The 16,856-nt window shown below is 44.0% G+C and overlaps 1 protein-coding gene across 1 annotated transcript in view; it reads right to left on the bottom strand.

Moving 5' to 3' along the window:
* psd3l (pleckstrin and Sec7 domain containing 3, like) overlaps positions 1-15,853 on the bottom strand; it is a 300,802-nt gene extending 284,949 nt beyond the window's left edge. The window contains exon 1 of the mRNA XM_078533932.1: positions 15,380-15,853. The gene's annotated coding sequence lies outside the window, so the exon portion shown is untranslated. The remainder of the gene's footprint in view (positions 1-15,379) is intronic.
* Positions 15,854-16,856: the final 1,003 nt, after the last annotated feature.

The following is a 16,856-nucleotide window of genomic DNA, read 5'->3' on the forward strand; positions in this document are numbered from 1 at the left end:
GACCTGCCTCACACTCAATCCTACAAAAGCCAAAAGGAATAGTGGGTGATTCTCCCTCCAAGGGTGTGGAAAGCCACCTCAAGAAGCGATTCTTCATCTTACTGTGACTGACAGCAATGAACACAATCAGCAACAAGAGAAACAAATCTTTTTGAGGACATTCTCCACACCGTTCGAGATGCTATACAATCTTTGAATCTAGCTTATCAAATATAGATACATATCTGTGCCTACATGTACACTCTCCAGCTTATACATTTTATAAATTTCTATGTCCATGTTTATAATGGGAACTGACGACATAAACTTGCCACATTGCGATTACATTCTTTCCCTAATGGTGGGGCTGCAATGCCACCACTGGCAGGAGAGTATAATTACAGTATGAAAAGTTTACATAGGCAGATTCATTACAAGTGTGGATATAGGAATTTATAATAGAAAAATAAATAAGAACAGAATATATGACATTAAAACGGAAGCTGAATTCTGGCTGTGCACCCGAATTTACTTACCCCTCAGACCTCTTACCTAGCTTTGCCTTAAAAACAATACTTGGTCTCAATTCCCAATGCGCAATACCACAGGAGATTAACTAGTCTTCAGTTACTTGCCAGTATAGACTTTTTGTGGCAATTCTAAGCTAATTTCAGAAATAGTTCTACGTTCCTTTGCATACTCCACTCCTTGTTGCATGCCTGCACATGGTCCCTCCTTCCAAGCTCAGCTCAGTCAAATTCAGGAACCTTACAAGTCTCACCATGTTAAGCATAATCACCCCAATTTACTCAGAGCAAATAGCTACATATCAACGTGGCACACCATTATTTTACACACTACTGTTGACAATTAACATTGCTTCCATTTGAATGTGATAGCAGCAAATTATAAAATTAGAGAGGTGTCAAGAAGGTAAATTTAAAGCTCTAAACAAGCCTTGTGGTTGACCATCTGAACCCTTACAGCTAATTGCAGTCCAATTAGTCACTCCTGACTAATCAGAATTGCATGCATAGCGCATTCAGAGAAAACCATCAGCCTGGTTATAAAACATGTAACGCAACATCAAAGAACTTCGTACATTTGGGAAAGCTGAAGGCATTGCTGCAGCATATTTGTAGTTGAACCCCACAATACAGTGAGTTTGCATTGCCTGCATTTGAACAAAGTGCACTGTGGTGCATGCAGTGCCGAAGAATGTTGATGGCATTATCCACAAGGCGAGCATGAGTAGAAAAGTGCAACAGGAAACATTAGAGCTCTGTTTACTCTATAATGGCTAGAACTAAGCTAGTTGCCTCACCACTAATTACCGATTTATCTCATCATCTTTTCTACTCTTTTCGCCCTTCATACTGTCCTGCCCTATGGACCTTGGCCCTGTACATAAGTTTTTTTTAATCAATTTAAATGGTAAGCTCGCTAAGGTTGGATCAGTGCGCTTGCCACAGTCTTAGGCTCTTTAGGAGTACAATGTGCTGTGGAGAACGGGGAGTCTGATAAGGGGGATTTCCAGAAGGCATTTGATAAGGCACCACATCAAAAGTTATTCCGGAAAATAAAAGTTCATGGTGTTGCAGGTAACGTATCAGCCTGGTTAGAGGATTGGCTGGCTGGCAGAAAACAGGGAGTATGGATAAATGGGTCTTTGTCTGAGTGGCAGGATGTGACTAGTGGGGTCCCTCAGAGGTCTGTGCTGGGGCCTCAACTTTTTACAATTTACATCAATGACTTAGATGATGGGAGCGAAGGCATGGTAACTAAATTTGCAAATGACACAGATATAGGTAGGGAAGTATGTTGTGAAGAAAACACAAGGAGTTTGCAGATGGATATAGATAAGTTGAGTGGCTGGGCAAAAATCTGGCAGATGGTGTATAATGTGGGAAAATGTGAAGTTGTTCACTTTGGCAGGAAGAATAAAAAAGCAGAATATTACTTAAACGGAGAATGACTGCAGAATTCAGAGGTGCAAAAGGACCTAGGTGTTCTCATGCATGAGTTACATAAAGTTAGCATGCAGGTACAGCGAGTAATTAAGAAGGCTAATGGAATGCTATGCTTTATTATGAGAGGAATTGAATATAAAAGGAAGGGTGGTGTGCTTCAGTTATACAGGGCATTGGTAAGACCACGTCTCGAATCCTGTGTGCAGTTTTGGTCTCCTTATTTAAGGAAAGATGTAAATACGTTGGAGGCGGTTTACTAGATTGATACCTGGAATGAGCGGGTTGTCTTATGAGGAAAGGTCGGACAGACTGGGCTTGTTTCCACTGGAGTTTAGAAGAGTGAGGGGTGACTTGATTGAAGTACACAAGATCCTGAACAGCCTTGACAAGGTTGACGTGGAAAGGGTGAGCCCAGAACTAGGGGGCACTGATTTAAAATTAGGGGTCGCTCTTATAGGGCAGAGATGAAGAGAAAATTGTTCTCTCAGAGGGTTGTGCGGCTTTGGAACTCTCTGCCTCAGAAGGCAGTGGAAACAGGGTGACTGGATATTATAAGGCAGAGGTAGATAGGTTCGTGTTGGGCAAGGGAATCAAAGGTTATTGGGGGTAAATGGGAATGTAGAGTTCGAAACACAAACACATCAGCCATGATCTTATTCAATGGCGGAGCAGGTTCAAGGGGCCGAATGGCCTACTTCTGCTGCTATTTCTTACTTTTGTATGTTCCGCCATAGTACATCGAAGAGTTGGAACCTGTAGAAAACCCCTTGGGATGTACGCGCCAGAGAATGTTTGACATGAAATGTAACCTGTAATAAGCATAGTGAGGCATCTCAGTGTCATATATCGTAACTGCAAGAGGTTGAACTGTGCTGCACTTTATGCAATTTCAAATTGGAACTGTTACGTAATGTACTTTTGCAAATTTTATGAAGTATATCTTTTAAGGGAACAAAGTGTGCTTACAATCTGCGTAACTTCCAGTGAGATTAGGCTCCAACTTCAGGAACAGCAGAGTTGAACAGTCGAAGTGTGTTCTTATATGTTGAAGAATGAAATTTGCAGGGTTATGGGTAAAGAGCAGAGGTGGGGTACCAATTGGATAGCTCTTTCAAAGAGCCAGCATAGACACGATGGGCCAAATGGCTCCTTCTGTGCTGCATAATTTGAACAAAGTACTAAATTTCATTTTCATCTTCCGAACCCACCACTCTTTTCCTCTGCGCGTCCACTAAACTGAGCTCTCTGCACGTCCACTAAACTGTGAAGGAGTCCATGCGGAACATAAGCACTGTGTTGACCCTCATTGCAGAGCACACTGCCTCCTCCATTGAGAGAGTGGCGACTCTCATAGAGAGGCAGATCCAGGAACAGGGTCAGGGGTTCCTGGGGTTATGCTCAGACCTGCAAGCCCTCACACAAGCAATGACCTCAGGTGGTCAGTGCCAGTGTGGGAGATGGATGAGGCACCCAGTATCCCAGCTAGGTGCCCGTCCATCAATGGCGAGCAGGGAGGTCCAGAGTGACCTCACGTTGACGCACGAGTTGCTTGTTGCCTCTGCAGGCTCCTCTCAGGGCGCTCTGGATGACGGCAGCAGTTCCTCCACCCCTCTGCCAGTGACCATGGCATCTGATGAGGCATCTGATGGGGAGATGCCAACCGTGGCACTGGCCGCTCCCACCCACACGGGGCCAGTACAGGCTCCACTGGCCAGAGGATGGCCCCCCAAGGTCATCAACGCCAGCAAGACAGCAGAGTGTCTGCAATGCTGCTGGCGGCGAGGTGGGGGAAACACCTAGACACAGCATTCGCAAACTTAAGTTTAAGGCACCATGAGCACAAGAGGGGCTGGTCATAGGTGACCTTCGGTTCTGTAATGTTTTGTTTATATGTTTACTGGTGTGGAAATGAACACCCAAGATGGTAATGTTAAGTAGTTTTGAGTGTGAAAATTACATAAATTTTGTTTTTGTCGTAATGACCCGAGTATGCTTCACCTTTTATTTTTGGTGCAGGGCTCGCCAGTATGTAACACTGGACATGAGTGGGCTCTAAACTTTATTGCACAGGAACTGAGTGGACTTTGGGTTCGAATGAAAGGCTCATTTCAAATATCCTGGATAGAGGCGGCAGCCCTGCCATGAGGTGGGAGCAGATCTTTGGCAACCCAGCTGAGGGAGCTTTGGATCAAGGTGTCCCTGCCTCCCTGAAGGATACAGAGGTCAGCCTCCACGCCCTCAGTGTTCTCCTCTTCTGACTCACTACTGGATTCACCCACTGTGGCCTGTGCAGCTGCCTCAAGATCCTCTTCCTCCAGCCAGTGCCAGTGCCAGACTGTGGAGAGCGCAGCATGCAACCGCTATCAGTGACACCCACTCTTGGGTATTTTAGTGCTCCCACTGAAAGGTCCAGGCATCAGAAGATGCGTTCCCCATTCATCGCAGCCTTATCTATCACCGCCCTTGTGGAGGCATGATTCCTATTATAATGCTGCTCTGCCTCTGCTCTTGGGTGATGGAGAGGTGTCATAAGCCACCTTTTCAACAGATAGCCCTGGTCACCCAGCAGCCATCCATCCAGCTGGGCTGGAGCACTGAATAGCTTCAGCATTTGGCAATGTCTCAGGACATAAGCGTCATGGGAGCTGCCAGGGTACCTTGCACAGGCTTGCGTCTCATGGTCACACACTATCGGGACATTCATCGAGTGGAATCCCTTCCTGTTGACATAGGCACCCGGCTGACCCGCTGGTGCTTTGACTGCCACACGTGTGTGGTCGATGGCACCCTGGATGCGAGGGAACCCAGCAATTGCTGAAAACCCTCTGGCTCGCTCAGCTTTGCTGGCCTTGTCCGTATGGAAATAAATAAATGTCATTACCCACCTGAACAGAGCTTCTGTCACCAGCTTGATGCAACTGTGCACAGCTGATCGGGACACTCCACACAGATCCCCCACTGACCCCTGGAAAGAACCAGAGACATAGAAGTTGAGAGATATTGTGACTTTCAGAGCCACTGGCCTGGGGTGTCCACTCACACAGTTGGAGTGCAAATCAGGCCCAATCATCTGGGAAATGGAGGTCAGAGTCTCCCTAGAGAGCCGGAGCCTCCTTCGTCATTGCACCTCGGACATACTGAGGTAGCTGCATCGCCGCCTGTAAACCCTGGCAACAGGATAGTGGCGTCTTCTGCAGCCCCTTCCACCTTGGTCTACCTGCTGGCCCTGCGCCCCTTGTACCTGCACCTCTCCTCCCACAGGTCGCTCCCCTGGAATCTGCATTGGGACATCTGGCCTCCTCTCCCTTCTGCCCCTCTCTTCCTCCTCAGAGGAGAAGGTGCCTCCAGCAGAGAGCACAATCCTCATTTCCAGGGTCACTGAAGGCTGTCAGATACCTGGAAGGGTCCACACTGTCAAAATCCTCCGGAGGCCTTGGAGACACCAATGAGCCCTGAAATGAAGTCTAGAAATGCTCAGAATGAAGCTCAGAACTGAGGTTAAGCTGTCAAGTTCAAATAAGCAGCTAGCAGCAAACTATCTCCTAAACTCCTCACTACTTGCAATGGCAATGCTGCTGACCCTTTTTATCCCGTTCTTGGATTAAGCGGCCTTTTAATTGACGGTGGGCGCGGCTCCAACGCCTGCTGACCTGAAGATTACGTGCATCCAGGATGACGTCAGGACACTCGCCCGACATCTTCTCACGCGATTTTACGCCTGATCTGGTCGGGCGCGTGCTCACCCATGAGGCAGGAAATTCTGCCTCATGTTTTTTCCCCCAACAGTATCATTGCTTCAACACCAGTTGGTAATCAACTTCCTCCCTCCCTGAGTGTCAATTGTGACAATCCGTAATGCACCAGTCAGTGTAGCAGGGGTCATGATTAAGGTGGAAAGGAAAGAACCAGTCACAATCATCTAAATTCAAGAAGGTAGAGGAAATTAAGAACACCAACCTTTAGCTTTTTTTTTTAATTTGCCATTTTAAAAATCAATGCTGTAAAAGGGAATAAGTATCCGATTGATTGCAAGGTAGTAATTCACCTCAGGGATGCAAATAGTATTTGCATTTATAGACATTCAGTAACACACCTGGAAGATGCTGTTGCTGCCGCTTGCAGCTATTCCTCCCAGGTGATTCGTTGCCATGGTAAGTCATGCTCATCTGTCTTACGCCATCCTCACATATCCACTGTAGCTCGTCTGCAAACACTCTACAACATCTGTAATCCAACCATATGCCTAGGCTGACACCTCTTTCTGCTGCCCTCCACTTTGCTCCCTAGGAGATGATCTCAGTCGCTTTTCAGCTCTGATCAAATGGTCAAAGAACTGACATTTATTTTCTGGATGTCACTTTTTAGAGTTCTTTTTGCTCTTGGACTTTCCTCTTCATTTGTCTTTAGTCTGTGTATGAAATTTTAAGTGTACGTCTTACATTTCAAAATGTAAGAAATTTACATTTCAAAAGCCTGTATTTTCTTCCACAGATCTTTATTTACTGTCCGGGTTTTGGAGGCAGACAGGAAAGTGGATAGAATGTAGCGTCTTATGAGTTTTTTCCTTGTTACAAGCTCAAGTTTTCTTGCTGTTAACACATCCTTCATCTTCACAAAATTACTTCTGGCTATCTCTATTCTTTTTCTGACTTCAACATCACATCTGCCATCTTCTGTTATCATTTGCCCTAAATAGACAAACCTACCAAACTGTTCCAGTGTGACACCATCCACTTCAATCTTCACTCCAGTTTCTTCCAATGTATTCCTTCTACCTAATTAGAACCTGGAATGATGAGAAAGCCCCAATCTGTAAACTATTTTTTAAACTATTGGAATTACTCCTGGGACCCCATTTGATCTCTCGCCAGTCTTCAATAAATGATAAAACATCACGTTCATTCATTTTCTACTTTCAAACTAGCAAATTCCTTATTACGAAACAAAGGAGTAACAAGACTACAATTTGATTTATAATGAAAATATTACCAAGAGGAAAATGTATTCAAGAAGAAAAACTAAAGGACTCAATCGAAACACTAAACTGTCCTAAGCAAGCAGCCCACATATACACATCTGCCTTCTTTCATCTCCTTTATAATGTGCAGGAATCAGCTCAATTTATCTGCCTGTTAGTGAAGATTTCAATCTGTTTGACTTAGACCTACTCAAAAAGGACAGTTCTCAATGTATTTCCTTTTATATCCCTTGACTTGGTGCCGAGGTTGATTCAAAATTTATAACCATCACCCTCATTCTGCTCTCCTTAGAGAAGAGAAGATTGAGAGGAGATTTGATAGAGGTATTCAAAATCATGATGGGTTTTGGACAGAGTAGATTGGGAGTGGATACTGGTCCCATTGGCAGAAACATTCAGAACCAGAGGGATGCCAATTTAAGGTAATTGGTAAAAGAGCCAATAGCGACATGACAAAAACATTTTTCTGGCAGCGAGTGATTTGGACCTAGAATGCACTGCCTGAAAGTGTGGTGAAGGCAGAGTGAATCATGACTTTCAAAACCCTCACCATGGTTGAGTTGACTGGTGGCACTCTTCACTATTTGGGGAAACACATGAAGATTGAGACCCTGCATGAGGTTGCAGAGAGCAACAGTCACTCAATAAACTAGAGCACAGCAAGAATCTGCGCCTTCAAAGGCTGGAAGTGTAAATGTATAGTGTCAGCACACATTGGGGCAAGTCAATCAGTCAAAGGATCATTCACGTAAGATTCCATTACCACTGCCAAACTATCGTCATCAGCTTCCTTCATCGCAGCATAGGTGAAATGAACAAAAAAAATGACTTTATTATTTTGACAAAAGTCTGTCAATGTTATTCTGACTATGTTTCTAAATCAGTACCAGGAGGATGAAATTCCTCCTGACTAAAAGGTATGATTGTAAAACTAACAGGGAAAATTACACCCACCCCTCCGCCCCCATCTTCCACCCTGACATTTGTGAAGTTAGCCGAGTACTCTCCACATTTCATCACAAGGAATCTTCAACTTGGCCCTACAGGCTCACAGTAAAAGGTACAGGGGTTTTCTAAATGACTCTGTAAACTCACATGATATGCGTGAGCTCAAACGTGGCCATACACCAGGTCTATGCGGGAAGTCCTTTAAACCTAAGTTTACATCCAGAATTACGAAGCTTTGGTAAGCAGCAGTTATAGACTTTGAACTATAGGAGTAGCAGAGTGAACTTATGGCAATGGTTTGAAAGCATTCTCCCCTGTTAATGGCACAGTCCCTTGACTCCATCATTTAAAGAAATTGCTCAGCTAACACTTGGCACTTTCTACGGGCACGTCTTAGGGAGCTCAAGATCAGACTGTCAACAAAGGAAACTTGCTTTACAAAGTCATCATCTGCTTTAGGGAATACTGGCAGGGTTTACAGACACTATTTGCATAATTTAAATAAAACACAAACACCACTAATTGGAATAGTTTCCCCAGATTAAAGGCTAACTCTGCTGGGACAAACGTGGCATCATTAGCCTCCACTTAACTCACTGGTGGACGTGTTGCAACAGCACATCTTAAGTTTTTGCAGAAACAAGAATTCAGTAATTTCACTACAATTCTAATCCCCTTGCGGTCCCCTGGCAGTAACAGTTTTCCACTGCTGTTGTTTCACTAGAACCTGCTGCAATGGATACAGCCTGTGTAAATGATGCACTGCACATTAAATGCACCTTTGTATTTGCCCAGCAAGTCATTTATTTGCAAGCACTATATCTGTCACATAGGAGAGTACAAATGTGTACCCAAGGCCTGACAGCAAGAGTCCAGACAGGTGAATCTGTGGTTTTGCAGCTTGAGCAACACAAGAGAGAGTCGAGTGAGCATGACAATGCCAGAGGTTACTTTTGGCACAAGGTGACTAATTTCTAAAACAGACACCGCTGGCCGTTGGCAACACTATTATATGGATGATGTGTCACATCTGAAATCGGAGGTTAGCTGTTCTCTCAGCTTGCTGGGACATTTCCAATTTAGAGTTTAGATTTGCAGCATTTACCAAAAGATGGATACATTCCTGCCCAACTATATTAGCAGCTATTTATTAAATGCAATTGATGCTGACAGCTTGCAATAAAAGAAACCTAAAATCCTTCAAAAACTGCTTCAGCTTTGACTCAGTGGTGGTAGCAGTCTCACCTCCTAGAGTCAGAGGGTTATGACTTCAAGTACCACTCTGAAGACTTGGAGGAGCACATAATCTAGGCTGACACTCCAGTACAGTACTGAGGGAGTGCTGCACGGTCGGAGGTGTCGTCATTCAGATGTGACCTTCAACCTGATTGCAAGCCTGTGCAATCAGGTGGATGTAATGGTTCACAAAGCACAACTCAAAAGGAGCAAGGGACTTATCCCAATATTAATGCCTCAACCAACATCACTGAGAAACATCATCTAGCCATTATTGAATTACTGTTTGTTGGAGCTTGCTGTATGCAAACTGGCTGCTGCATTTCCTACAATACAACAATGACTACACTTCAAAAGCACTTCATTGGCTATTAGGTGCTTCAGGGCATCATGAGGCCACAAAAGGCACTACATAAATGCAAGTTCTTTCTTTGTCCCAAAAAACAGCTGCATAACAGAGCCCCTAAGCCATGATCACTAGCAAAATCTGCAGTGAAAAAAATAATCAGGCAGGGTACAATTTGCATGTCTGTAGTATGATACATGCAAGTGGGTATGTTGTCAGATTGACAGAATCTCACAGCAGAGATCATATCGCCCTTCAATTTGTACTTTACACAAACCAAACATTGATATTCTTCTCCATGACTGCCAAAGGACAACATGTTCTCTAAAGCATTGCTACCTCATTGCATTACAAGTAAATTTCAACTGTGCTCCATGATGAAAACTAACTTCTTCAAATTTTACTGGGATTAACCATTAGCCTGATGTAAAGTCAGTGAACTGGTTTAACTAGAATAATGCAATCCATTTTGTTAAATGGGGAATGCTGCTGTGTGATTTTAATCAAAACTAATCTAGAAGGGGTTGCATTTGCAGAAGATATTATGAATCAACAAATCATAAAGCACAGAAGGAGGCCATTCAGCCCATCATGCCTGTCTCAGCTCTTTCAAAGAGCTATCCAATTAGTCCCACTCCTTTGTTCTTTCCTCATTAGCCTGCAGATTTTTCCTTTAATGAGAGCAGACATGGAAACATTTAATACATCTCAACACATGTTTTGGGTTTGTGCATGGTGCAGATCATTGCAGTGTTTATATATATTTCACATTTTTAAAAAAAAATCAATCAACTATTTTGGAAAAGGTTGCTGTTTTCAGGAGTAAGGGTAACCATAGGATTGAGTTAGGAATCCATTTCTAAAAGGCTATTGTTTCTAAAGGAGTATCTGCATAACGATAAAGTTATGCTTTGATGAAGATTTATTCATGAGTTACGCAAGGACACCATATGCAGTGCAATGGAGGTAGTGAAGGTGCCACAGTATAATGCCCAAGTGATGCCAACTTGAATAAAATGATACTCTCTTCTCCTCGCCAGTACGGCAGGTTGTTCCTGCTGGAGTAGCTCGTTTAATGCGCTGCCTGGCACGCTAAGGATCTACACACACCTGGAAGACTCCCAGGTTCAAACAGCTAACAGCCAAGGTAGCAGCAGTTGAGCTACAACTACCCACAAGCCTTCGAGCTGAGGTTTGCGTCATCCCCGGTTTCTGCTCCCGATCACCACCCAGCAAGTCCAGCTGTCAGCTGTGTTGCCCTGTGGTCAAATAGCCTGTGAATACGCATGGTCTAGAATGGCCATTTAGTTGAGTTCCTCAGGGGATCCAGTATCCATGAACCAGCGTCTGTAAGTGCCTTCAGTTGAGGAAGACTGGAAACTAGAGTGGTCGGAAATAAAAACAATTATACTTGGCAATAATTCAAGATTACTCAGCATTGCCTTGTGCCTAAGTGATTTCAATTAATCTGCTGACTGCAAATTTCTTTGACCACCTTTTATATTTTCCATCAATGGATTGTAATTAAAGGCAGAATAAGCAAATAATTGTCCAATTCTGGGAAGTTATAGGATTTTAAAACAGATGTATTAAATATAATTTTCAAAAGCAACACACACACACACACACACACTCACAACATTTGCATTACAAAGGACTGTTTATAAAAGGTTTGAACTATTTAAGCCAATAACACCTACAAACCATGATCAAAAGCATTGTCCATCTTCTGATCTTCACGCTAAATGACAAAGGGCTCAAGAATACCTCAAGACACCATCTGCTATTTGGAAATCATCAGCAAGTTGTTTGGTACATGGTATATTGATGCAGATCATCATACAGCAGTTCATCCAAAGCCAATAGACCAAAGACTATTATTCACTAGAGTATTCAGAGCTCAGGGGAGAGATAATAAACTTTTACTGGAAAAAACAAGCCTGAATCTGTGACAGAGAATGAATCATTTGCCTCTCTGATTTAACGTCCAAGCGTGTTTGTGGTGTAAGTAATAGGTGGCCTCATTGATTCAATTCGCAAAACTTTCTGTGATTTAAAGAAGCAGTTTGATCAAAGGTGGCCATTTATCAATTAACGAACAAACCACTTCATTTGACTTGTTTCAAGTGGCTTCAGCCAGTTCCCCCTCGTGGTAAGGCAGTGCGCTCAGATTTGCTGTCTTCCAAGTGCTGGTTCAACATGAAGAACGACCACCTGGCTGAAGTTCTGGAGCACGTGCCATGGAGAAAATGTTGAGCATCTCTCACCAGATAGAGTTACACGTTGTAACAATCTGTGCATTGGACTTGCTTAATGAAAAACTATTCAATTCAGGAACATCGAAACTGGAATAGACTATTCAATTAAATCTCAACTGCGATTTACTGCCTTGATGTCATATCCCCCAGTACCCTTGATTGACATAAAATCGGTCAATCTCAGTTTTGACAGTTTCGGTTAACCTCAATTAGCCTCAACTTTTTATTTTGAGGGGAGAGAGAAGTTCCAGATTTCTACTTGTCTTTCTGTTGAAACTCTTTCGAGTTACCAACAGTCACAGATTGCAACTTCTTTCGAGTACAATCACAGTTCTTGGTTTTTCCAGGAGTGGGACATGAACCCACAACCCTCTGATTCAAAGGCGAGGGTGCTATGGACTGAGCCACAGCTGACACCTCTGTCTTTCTGTTGAAGGAGTGCTTGCTGACATCACCCCTGAATGGCCCAGCTCTAATTTTAAACCTTGTTCTAGACTCCCCCCAGTTAAAGTAGTTTCTTTCGCTCAAGTTATTTAATCATCTGAAATACCTCAATTGGAACACCACTTAATCTTCTATGCTTAATGAGATGCAAGCCTAGTCCGTGCAACCTGTCCTCACAATTTAAACCTTTTAGCTCTGGTTTCATTCTGGTGGAACTGTTACACCGACACTCTGTTAGCCTTTTGAATTTTCTTTTTCTACCATTTTTCTCAGGACTAATAGTGTCCTTTATTGGATCTCCTCCAAGTGTCCACAGGGTGTGCAACAGTGTCAACCAGACAAATTAAAGCTCTTGGATTTCCAGCATCCGCAGTAGTTTTTTGTTTTTAAATTAAAGCTCTGCTTTAATCTGCACGGAACTGTAAACCATCATTTCTTCCTTCATATATGAGCACTGGGGACACAGAGAGGTTGTCTGAAGATCATTTTAAGTCTCAGGCGAGCAATGTACAAAATATAGACTATGGATTGTTAAAGAACAACACATACTGGTGTGCAGTATAGAGATTACAGTTTATTGCTAAGCAGTGCATCTGAGATGCATAGTTCATAACATAGAAGCTACAGATTCCCCCGGCCCAATTTTGTATCTTCTCCCCATGGGAGTCTTGTGGCAAAGTGGGTAACGTCCCTACCTCAGACCCAGAAGCTCTGAGTTTGAGACTCACTCCAGCACTTGATAGCCGCAGAAAGTGCATTCATAACATGGCCCCAAGCAGGTTGATTGTTAAGGTGTAAATCCTCCCAACATGCCTATAGCAGATGGTAAGAGTGAGAGTAACTCCTGGTCAGCCATGCTTAATGCGGAATGCAGAGTGGTGCCCCTCAAGCTATAGCCTGCGGCTTCAGGCTGGCAACTGTTATAATGTGGCAGATGATGTGCGCCAGGCAGATCAAATCCACAAGGGAAACTTGATCATGCAATCACAATGGTTTTGCAATTTGTATTTATTTTGAGATGCGTGCCCTGAATTCAGAAGCAATAAGTCCACCAAGACTTCAGGGATTTTTTTTAGAGAACTAAATTAAGCATTTATTAACAAGAGAAAAGATTTCAAGCACATACATAGGTCTACAAATTACTACTATAATAACTCCGAAAACCCCTAATTAATCTGGCTACCATTAAGGCAACAGTAAAAAAAACTAGATTTAAACAGATCCAGGCACGTCAACACAATACCCTGGACAGTAGAATTCAAAGTGGCTTTTCCCAACTTCGGTTTCTGTAGACAGCAGGCTTAATGTACAAATACTGGAGGCTTCTCACACTTCTGGTAGATCTTACAACGCCTTCCCTGACACATAGCCTCATTCCCCTTTATACATGTTTCTCCCTTTTAATGTAAATCCCATTGTTCCCATATGCCTTTGGAACTTTACCTTTCTCATAATATAAATCTTTTCATGGTGCTAATATTGTCAGTACGCTTTGGGAAAAATAAACACACTGCTTGGCCTAGCTTCTCTGGTTAGGTGTAAACATCCTACCATCTCTTTGAAATTCAAACTGCCCTGATTTATCTAAAAATGCAAATTCTCCTCACCTCACATTCTAAGACTTCAGTCATGTTTACGTATTTAGCATTTCAAACCTAGCTTTTTTTGCTGAGTCAAAGCTAGCCGTCTCCAACTCAATTAAATCACACACACCCAACCAAACAAACCCCACTAACCAACTTTTACAATAAATCACAATAATATTATGAGAATTATTATACTTTAATGGGAGCGGCCTGTTCCTGGAAAAAACAAGTTACAGAAAGCAGACATAAGCATGTGTTTTGTCTGCCTCATCTGTCTCTAGATGTGGGAAGTCATCTAAGTCTCAGTCTGAATGCATTGACCTCTTATCAATGGATAGCGCCCTAGAATCTCATCAAGTCTTCCATTCTTCATGTTGAAAAAGAAAGAATTGCATTTATATCGAATTTTCCATGACCATCAGACATCTCAAAGCACTTTACAGCCAATTAAACACTTTTTGAAGTGTAGCCACTATTGTAATGTAGGAAACACAACAGCTAGTATGTGCGCACAGCAAGCTCCCACAAGCAGCAATGTGATAGTAATCAGATAACCTGTTTTTTGTGATACTGATTGAGGGGTTGGCCAGGACATTGGGAATAACTCTCCTGCTCTTCTTCTTCTTCAAAAAAAAGATGCCATGAGACTGTTTACATCCACCTGAGCGGGATAGATGGGGCCTCAGTCTAATGTCTCACACCCGAAAGACGATGGCTCAAGGCTCCCCTCAGTGTTGCACTAGAACATTAGCCTTGATTTGTGCGCTCAGGCCCTGGAGTGGGACTTAAACTGGGAAGCTTGTGATTCAAAGGCGAGAGCGCTACCAACAGATCCATGGCTGACACAGTGCTGAGCCAACTGTCAGTAGACTATTTGACTGTGTGGGGCGTAACTGTCTGAGGCCATTTGGAGCGTGCTGGAGAACAACAGCTTAAATTATTTTGTTTCCCCACTTTGGGCCAGAAGCACAGAGGCTAAACAAATCAGCACCCATCCCCCAAACCTCTACACTCAGCCACCCCCAACCCCTTACCGTGCAATACACCCGAGAGCAGGAATTGAACTGGGAACTTCATAGGATCACTGGTAGTTACACTCACATGGCACTTGTGTAGTTCAGATCCCAGGCGACCGGGGTTCCCACATTTACCTACCAAATCGGATGTCTTTTATTCCGGTGGCAGCATTGTAGTCCCCAGTCCATTTCATCTCAATTCTGCCATTAAACTCAATAAGCACCAATATTAAAAAGCAGCTACAGCGAGCGGTGTGTAACGCTCCATTGAAAATGAGCTGGTGGACACACAGGGATCCGCACACAGATTAGTATGTGACAGATGGATTGAAACACCCTTTGAACTGAGAGGGGCTCAAAAATCAGGCTTGGCTGACACGCACTCCTTCCTCCCTCACGCAGATCTCTGCTCGTGTTCCCTTCGCTTTGGTTCAAGGGCAGCGTGCGGAACTGCAATTGCTCGAAAGCAGTGGCAGCAGAAACAAAAGAGCGGAGAGGGGTTTCTTCAGCGACACTTGGCAGCCAAAGCAAAGCGGCCCCATCAGATTACTGGAGTGGGGGGGGGCATTAAAAGAAATCAATCCATCCCGCAGTACACCCAAAGCAAGTGTCTCTTACCCTGTCATCGTCTTCGTCCCTCTTGACTTCTGAGCTGAGCAAGTCAGTGCTGGGGGCGGCACTGGGTTCGCTCCCACTTTCTCTCCCCCTTCCCGTGCAGGGTATGGCTCTGTCTCTGCAGTGTCTCTCTATGCATACAGTACCCCCCCTTTTCCCTGCACGCTGTGCCTCTGTGCAATGAGTTTCTCTCTCTCTCTTTCCTTCCCCTCTGCACGCAGTCTGTGTGCAGTGTCCCTAACTGTACACTGAGTGTCTCTCTCTCTCTCCCAGACACCCAGTCTAAGAGTCTCCCTCTACACAGCGTCCCTATTTATACAATCTCTCTCTCTCTCCTAGGCAGCACCTTCTCTGAAAGTGTCTCTTCAGTCCCCCTATTTGCACACACACTCTCAGTCCCTCCTCTCTACACCCAGACTGTATGTGTGTCTCTCCCTATATACATCTTGTCTATCCCTGTGGTAGTTTGCACGCTCCTGCGTGCATCTTTCTCCCTCTGGATCCAGTATTTCTCTGTGCAACGTCTTTCTTTGACTCTTCACCCCCTCCCTCAGTGTAGGGCTGGCTTTGTTTGTGTGTGGGTGAGTTCCACTCTCAGCGCCTGGGACCGTGCAGCTGAGTGGAGCCCAGTTCCCGTCCACATGGCTGGCCCCACTCCCCACCTCCAGGCAGACAGGAGGGAGTCTACAGTCTCCGCCCCTCCCCCGGAAAGCTCCGCTTGCACCTCCCCACCCACCTCCTTCCCTGCACACCTTTCCCCGCACACTACCCCTCTACCTCTTGCAGCCACCCCTTTCCTCACTGAAGGCTGCTGCCCACTGCCTGCGTCTACCAGCTCCGCCGTTCCAAGGTGATGGGCGGACCAGCAGCGGGAGCCGGCCTCCGCCACACCTTCACTTTCAGTAAAAGCACTGCCTCCGGAATATTGACAGCCCTGGAATGGGCAACAATGAGGGAGATTCGTGTACATTGGTGGGGGGGGGAGATTGAGAAACACAGAGATTCAGCAACATTGCGAGAGATCAGTAACATTGTGAGATTCAGTCATACTGCGAGTCAATAACATTGTGAGGTTCACTAACACCGAGATTCAGTAACATTTGCAAGATGCAGTAATATTTTGAGGTTCAGTAACATTGGGAGATTCAATAATACTGAGATTCAAGTGATATTGCGAGATTCAGTAATACCGAAAGATTCAGTGATATTGGGAGATTCAACAATATTGAGATTCAGTAATACTGAGAGTCAGTAACATTGTCAGATTCATTAACACAGGTTCAGTAACATTGGGAAATTCCCAAGTAATACTGAGATTCAGTAATGTTGTGAGATTCTGTAATATTGCCAGATTCAGTAAAACTGCGAGGTTCAGTAATTTCATCAATACTGTGAGATTCAGTAACACACATTCAGTAATATTGAGTTTCAGTAACACTAAGATTCAGTAATATTGTGAGATTCTGTAACACTGGGAAAT

The sequence above is a fragment of the Cetorhinus maximus genome, chromosome 1 (assembly GCF_964194155.1).
Source record: "Cetorhinus maximus chromosome 1, sCetMax3.hap1.1, whole genome shotgun sequence".
In the NCBI taxonomy this organism is placed as follows: domain Eukaryota; kingdom Metazoa; phylum Chordata; class Chondrichthyes; order Lamniformes; family Cetorhinidae; genus Cetorhinus; species Cetorhinus maximus.